Below are 8,374 nucleotides of genomic sequence, written 5' to 3'. Positions count from 1 at the left end.
TTCAGTGACATCAGACCTATCTAAACATATATAGTTTTTATTTTTATTTTTTAATGCCCCCTATGGACAATAATAGCAGTATTATGCTAAGAGCAAGACTAACTATGCTGTATATATTTATAAAATAAAATACTAATTTGAATATTTCATATGACATAGTTAGAGGCTCAAACAAGTTCATAAGTCATAACAATACTTTTTTTATGCATGCCCAGTTTTTACACAATGGCATTTTTATGAATAGCATAAAATTCTTGTAATTTTGTCCCAAATCAGGCTTTTCCTTTGAAGTGTGATAACTTAGTCATTTATGAATACTTTTTTTCACTTTCAAACGCTCAAAATGTTCAGTGGCATCAGACCTATCTATACATCCATCCATCTTCCCACTCCTCGTCATGCTCATCTCCGTATTCATCGTCATCATCCTCTTCCTCCTCCGGCATCTGAAGTCCAAGAGTAGACTCGTCAACCTCTTCCGAGCTCTCCGAACTAGCGTCGGAATAAAATTCTTCTTCGGAATCAGTACTTTCTAAAACGAGCCGAATCACGTCCTGAAATACCATCTTTCTAGCCATTGCCACCAGTTGTGGTGAAAGAAATGCGAAGTAGTGATCATCGCGAGAACAACGACCTCAAAAATGCCCAGAACCAATAAGAGTAAAGAAATTCCAACACCCAAGTTTAAATTAAAACAATAACAATAAACAAGTGCATTTTTTTTTGTATTTGTGGGCAGTACCTTTGTATTTTCTTGTGCACACCTGCAAATATGCATGCCCAAATGGACTGAAAGTAAGCTCAGACACATCGACACCAAACTTTTTTGTAATGCCAACCATTTTTATCGCATTCATTTTAAACCAATCTGCAGTGGGCTTTGCACAAGCAAATTCATTTATTAGCCTATGGCGCTACCTAGTGGATTTTGGGTGTTAACACTCGCAACACACAAATTCCTCTATTTTCATGTTTATGACTCATCAAAGAAGCGATTGCATTAGTAATCACGGAAAATGCATTATAACACATCAGGTTTACAGCATATCAAAAACTGTGATTTATAACGGGAGTCAATGAGCCCAAATCTGAAATTTTTGCAAGAATTTCGAGTGAATCTCTTCCTCCTGTTTGCAATAATTATAAATTGCAGCATGGCACCATTTTGAACTTCTACATTTTTTAACAATCCTGGTGAAATAAATGTCAGGTCCCTAGTGTATTTTTTTCAAATGCTTTTTTTTTGATGAAACACAGAAAAACATAAAAAAAAAGACTGAAAATGGACACATAACACCGACAGGTTTTTTAAAGCCCATTTGTTAGCGGTGTGTTGTAATTTGGAAAACAGGCTCAAAGGTCTGTGGGAAGTCCAGATTTGATGCAACGACTACACAGTACTACACGCCAATCTATGCTTGACTTTCATCCATGACAGCTTATGATGCATTACATTAACGTTGGGGCAACCCATCGTTAGCCTTGTGAAATCTGAAGTTTTTCAAGATGTTTTATTGCGGCACTGGCCCACAAAGCAGGATAATAATCTAAGTGACATAAAACTAGTGACTGCAATGTGAATTTTCTTGTTTCTAATGACATAAAATAGGCATTGCTTCTAATCGATGAGGTGTTCTTACTCATTTTAGTTACAATATATGTATTGCCCACGACTAGTTTTAATTTTATCAGGCATTTTTCAATTTAGTCTCAGTTTTAATCCAGTTTAATCACGCTTGCCAGTTTTTATCATACTTAGTCAACTTCATCCCATTTTTATTTAGTTGATTTTTAGTCAACTATAAATCGAGAATTTTAGTCTTTTAGTCCAAGAAAACATAATTTTATTCATCAAGTTTTAGTCAACAAAAACGGTTAACCTTTTAGTCTAGTTTTAGTCCAGACAATCATATTACCCCTGGATATATATTTTTGTTGTCAGCCGAAAATGTTGGACGTTTCGGATCTAAAACTATTTCACATCAACTAATTGCGCATAATTAGAACCACTGTTGCTGTCACATCTTGTCACAATAAAAGTGTATTGACAGCTGGAATGCGTTGTGACTTTTATTTTGGAGGTACTGCGGGAAACGGGTCACGACGTGTCTTCCTTAAAAAAAGAACATGATGTTAGCATTTTAGCAAATCCACGTCTCTCACCTAGAACTCATTTGGGGTTTGACAACTTTGACAAGACTGACGTAGATGAAAATAGCAGTACAGATCTGCAAAAAAAAAAAAAAACGTTTTATTATTATTTTAATTGCTGTAATAAATGGCAGTGGTAGAACATAGTATGATATCTGTCATTATAGAGTGAGGCATTTGTGTGACATAAAGTATTTATTTTATGCTATAATATTATTCTAATTGCTGTAATAAATGGCAGTGTCAGAACATAGTTTGATATCTGTCATTATGGAGTGAGGCAACCGTGTGATCTAAATATTCACAAAAAAAATGAAAACACCCTATATAGCCTGGACATAATTTGAATTCCTTCTACAAAAAAATAAAAATAAATAAATGATAAGATGCCATATTCTGGTCACTCAAAGATGCTTTACAATGGAATGGATACATTACTCATATTCTGCTGTGGCGGTGACCTACTTAAGTAGCCACAGGTGGTGAGCGGCACTGGAGGTATTGTGTGTGAAGTGTCTTGTCCAAGGACGCAGCACATGACTTGGGGAGGGCGGAGATCGAACAGCCAACCTTCCGGTTACTGGACAACCGGCTCTACCGCCTGACCCACAGCCACCACATGTGATGTGTTGGGTGTGGGGGTTATTTTGGTGCCTTGCTTAAGGGTGGCTCGCCAGGTTGAATCAGACGTCTTTTTAGCCTCATTTCAATTTGCACATTCCGTTCTGTCTAAAGAGGGATTCGAAATGTTCAATCTTCCAGTTCAAAGTCAAGTCCTTATCACTTCTGTAGTTTTGAAATGGCATAAAAAGATGTTAAGAGTCCCTTATATTAATGAATGTTGAGCCACCAATGATAACAGATTGGAACATAAATTATTAATCATGTAAGAGATAACATTGTTATGTAAGCCACTTTGTGGAAGTCTTGTGTGGCAACACTGCATGGTTTTCTGTGTCAACAATTTATAATTTGTCACTTTAGGATGCTAACTTGTTCAAATTAATTTGTCAGCTAATTTTACTGTATCTCTTTTTGTGTGAAAGGACAGCAAACATAATGTTCTGTGTGACCATTTTACAGTCCACTTAACTGATAGTGCCAAACAATGTCATTCTGTTTTTACCCTTTATCAGATCATGGCTTTGGTTTTACCTGGAGGTTTGTGTTCCCATGTGCTCAATATTTGGTTTTGGCCTCTATTTTCCTACCTAGTGAAAGGCGGTCTAAGTCTTCGCAGGGGCGGGCTACAAGTTTATTTTCACAGAGCGTGGCACAATTAACGTGTATTTTGCGGTAGTGTGGGCGTGAACACAGCTGATTCGGCGTCAATCGATGCGGGTCTGTCATGTGACGGTGGGGTTGAGGACCCAACTGCAGGGAAGAAAGGCAGGGAGGCAGGTGTGTACTCAAAAAATGGTCATTTAATCATGCAAAAAAACGAAAAGGCAAACAAGGTACTTTAATTTCCAAAAACTCAGATTCATACAGACGTGGAAACATGACACGGACAAGCAGGTCTGTCTGTCTGTCTGTCTGTCTCTCTCTCTTTCTCTCGCTCTAAAAAAATCCAGAATAGAGCCAAATATTTTGATTTCTGTGGATTGTTCAGATTTTTCTACCCATTTTAAATTTAAGCTTTTGTACATTCCTACATATACATAATTTATGACAGATGTTTTTTTTGGCAACTATTTTATTTATATAACATTATTTTCTTGTTTCAGTTACTTTTGTTCATTAACGTCAATATTTAAGCATGTGTTTGATATTTCTTTATGCATTTTGTTTAATACTGTCTTTTTTGTATATTTGCTGTTGCATTTTATTCAAAACTAAATAATAAATCAAATTGTGCTTACAATAAATGATTGGTTTATTTTTTTTTAATCTAGATGCCTAGATGACATTCAGTGTTCCACTTAGTACTGTATCAGTGTAAATCAGTCCCAGGCTGATCGTGTTGCTGAATTTGCAAACATTTCAGATTAAAATATGATGCATCTCTTTGGGGCTCTGTGTAGCCAATAGGGGAATTTGCTGAATTTGCCAAATTAAATAAAATACTGTATTCCAAAGATTTGCCTGCAAGTTTGCAAACCAGTTGTCTACTTTGATAGCCTTAATCATTGTGGGTTGCAATCTAACAACAAGTCTCACATATAGCTTTACAGGGGTATTCATAATGAAAGAGTAGAACATGAAATATGTTTATCAGAGTATGAATGACCAATAATCACTATTATTGGCCCCAAAATCGAATTTATCATCGGGCTCCGTGGAGACTTGCGCACTGCAGACAACACATAGACAATGAAGCAATATGGACTGAAAGAAAGCAGGGAACTAGGAGAAATGCTAATAAATACCGGTACTTGTTAACCTATCGCAGTGCTGTCGCAAAAGACCCACATACGTGCTCGTGTGGTACAGTGAATTTGTCACCTGTCAGGTGTGTTTGGAACCGCATTACAGCGAATAGAAACTATAGCTTTGGACGACAAAATACCCAGCAACTTAATAAAAAATATACAGATTATTGTAGACAGGTTTAGTTAGGGGTTATAAAACTGAGGTCTGGTTCCTGGCAGGAACCTGTTGGGCTGAAATATGTCATATGTCATCAGCTACATCAGCTTCGGTGATGGACTACGTCACACCCAGCGTCCTGTCTGTGCGTCAGTCAGGCGTAGTCCCATAAAACAATTGCATCAACTCCCGCGGGTACAACGCATGTTTTTCAATAAATACATGAAAACACACGTGCGTTTTTCAGTTTTAGAAACGTTTTGAAGCAAGAAAAAAAAGTATTTATCGCGGAGAAGAAAAAGAAAAGCAAGCACTCTGGGTGCATTCAGTGAGCCCGCGCGCAGTAGGAAATCTCATATATATATAGAAAAAGCTCAGACAACTGAACGTTACTGTTTTCTGTTGTGGCCCAGGTGTTTGAAGTTAAAATATCTGTTTACAAGGAACCTTTTCGAAGAAACTCCACTTTTCTGTTCTAAAAGTTAAAATATCCCACGGCAGGGGATGCAATTTTGCACGGGGTAAATACTTTTGGCACAACAGCAGAACACTTCCCCCGTGTGAACGTAGCATAAAGTGCTTCTGAATTGTTCCCGTGTGCTTGTGTAGCATAATCCATTTTGCCCCGATATCTATTATTTAGTTATCCCACATAGTTCTGTCCACGAGCTATTTGACGAGTCACGTCGATGTGCGCACGTTGACCTGTTGGGTTTTATTGTGTGTTTTAGGTATAACTGTGCCAAGCAGTTTTCTTTGCATTGAGTGGTTGTTTGAGGAGGTTTGAATTTAAAAATGACATAATAAACATTTAGGAATGTCAACTGCGGGCATGTGAAGCCCTTTGATACTCTTGTGTGATTAAGGGCTATATAAATAAACTTGACTTGACTATATTTATGTCAAATGTCATTTAATGTATGGCTGTTATATATATTTATTCATATGCACTCTTCAAAACAAGTGTTACTGAAACTTGTTTTGTTGGTTTGTAATTGTTTTCACGAGGTAGTGATTTGTTGTAAAAAAAAAAAAAAAAAAAATGGAAAAATGGTATGCACGGGTTTTGTGTATTATTAATTTGGGTAATATATTTATTAGTTTTTACATGCTGAAATGTTTGTTACTGCGCATGTCATTAGAGAGAGAGAGAGAGAGAGAGAGAGAGCGAGAGAGAGAGAGAGAGAGAGAGAGAGAGAGAGAGAGACTTGCTATCGAGCAACTCAAGACGCAAGTTGTGGTGACAGTGGACAAGATAGTCGTCCATTGCTGGAGTTCTTCAATGCAAGCCGGCGAGACTTCCTTGTTCGCCAAGCCGCTGACTTGACCATTGAAAGTCAGTTTGCAATAGCGGAGTCCAACTCAAGACACGCTTCGGACCGCCCCCTCATTTGAATACCATTTCGTCCAAGCAGTATGGACCAAAGCTGCCCAAATAAAAAATTAATAAATGACTAAAAAAGAAGAAGACTAAAAGTGAAAAAACAAATGAATCTAATATATATATGTCATGTTTGGGTTCTGTTTTTCCTTGTGTGTCTCCCTTGGTCTTGTTAAGTGTAATCCTGCCCTTCCTCGTGTCAACCAATCAGTGCCCTCAGTCACTTGTGTCTTGCCCCAAGTGTGTCTTGTTGTGTCGTGTGTGTGTGTGCGTGTGCGTGTGCGTGTGTGTGTGTGTGTGTGTGTGTGTGTGTGTGTGTGTGTGTGTGTGTGTGTGTGTGTGTGTATTTAGTCTCCTGCCTCCCCTCTGTCTGCGTCGGTTCATTGTCGTTTTCCTCTCGTCATGCTGCCACTTTTTTTGCCTTGTAGTCCTCCCCACATTTTGCTGCCATTTGGAGTTTGCTTTGGTTTTGAATAATTACATTCCTTTTTTGTACATCACCTTTTTTGTACATCACCTCTGCCTCCTTGCCCTGCTTCCCTGCATTTGGATCCTCAAACAAACTTCACCTCGTGATAGAATGAACCGACCACAGAAGGACCCAGCGGAAGCTCTGTTATGCCACAAAAAAATACTTGCCTCCAGAGCTTTGACGATTGCTTTGTTGGACGAAGCCCTGCGGCACCTGGCTTTGGCTGGTGGCGCTCTGGGTGTCAGGTCAAACAGTCCTCAAATCCCCGAACCATGTCTACCGCAGCCTCAAGTCCCCGAACCACGTCTGCCGCAGCCTCAAGTCCCCGAACCACGTCTGCCGCAGCCTCAAGTCCCTGTCCCGGCTCCACGGCAGCCTCAAGTCCCCGTCCCGGCTCCACGGCAGCCTCAGCCCCGGCCCTCCTCGCCTGTGCCACTGCCGTGCCAAGTCTCTTCGCCTCTGCCATGGCGGTCTCAAGCCCATGATTATGGACCGGCGGCGCACGCCCTGAGGCCGCCTTCTGCTTTCCATGCTAGGGCGGCGTGGACGCTGCCACAGTTGCCTCCTGCTCCGGAACGCCCTCCTGACCGGCGCCGCTGGGCTCCCCTCGTCTGGCGTCCGGGACGCCCTCCTGACTGGCCTTGATGGGTGATTTTAATGAAATATTAGGTGTTTTGCTGGTTAGATTTCTAATGCGGAAGTGGGACGTGAATCGAGGACTTGCTTCTTACAGGGCAAGCATGCTAACCACCACACCATTTGTTAATTTAAATTCAATAGTGCAAAAGTTTTACATGTAGTTTACACAAGTGTCAGCCAGAATCTGGGATTTTAAGATGACCAATTGCCATTACACTTTAGCGTTGCAAGTGTCAAGGAAAATGGATTGCTTTAAATTCATTTGGACAGAATGTTTACTGATGAAGGCTACTTTTATCACTATCCTCCTAGTATGGAGGGCTCAGAGAAAGTGGGCCTGTGTTAAGTCGTGGCCGTGGGTCCGCACCTAATGACGTCATAAAGTGAGCACCCGCTCGTTTTCTCAGGTTGGGCAGCCATGGCTACTTCCGTAGTTTACTGCCACTAGTGTGAATGTGTGAGTGCATGAATAATGCATTCATTGTAAACCGTCTTTGAGTGTCCAGAAAAGCGCTATATAAATCTGATGCATTATTATTATTATTATTGCATTAGGAGGCACAGCTGGGATGGTCAGCCTGAGCCTTTATTTGTAAGAGGAAACTCACGCTGATCATCCACTCCAACTACTCAAACACCAGAGAAGGTCAAGGCAGACAAGCTGATCTTCTGACTTGGACGATTGTATCCTGAAGTGAGAAAAAGTGACCACTAGGGACCCACAAAAATAAGCCATTTGTCTACTTTATTGCTTATGCCTACTGCATTCTTCTGATAAAATGGAGTCTGAAATGGAAAAGTTACAACTAGAGCTCAAGGGAACTACAAACTAACTGCTGAACAGCTGATTAATGTGAGCAAAGAACTTCAGATCTCGGGACCGAAAAAATAATCTGTGACTGGTAAAACTCAAAGCTAATTGATTTCACATGTCAAAGTACACCGAACAGGGTGAGTTAGAAAATGGGGGCATGTCAGAACTCCTCAACCTTCAGGAAATAATAGTCCAAGACCAAATGGTGAATACAACTAAAACTAATGAAATTGATGAAAAGGAACACCTTCAGAGAGTGGTAGAAGTCACTCCGAGAAAAGGAGAGTGAAATGTATGACCTGATGAATGCAAATATGCATCTTGAATATCTTGTTAAGTGAGAAAATCTTAAAATTATCTTATTTTGAGGAACGTTTTAGATGTTTAC

This window comes from Vanacampus margaritifer, chromosome 8 (genome assembly GCF_051991255.1).
Source record: "Vanacampus margaritifer isolate UIUO_Vmar chromosome 8, RoL_Vmar_1.0, whole genome shotgun sequence".
NCBI lineage: Eukaryota > Metazoa > Chordata > Actinopteri > Syngnathiformes > Syngnathidae > Vanacampus > Vanacampus margaritifer.
This window is presented reverse-complemented; position numbering follows the sequence as displayed.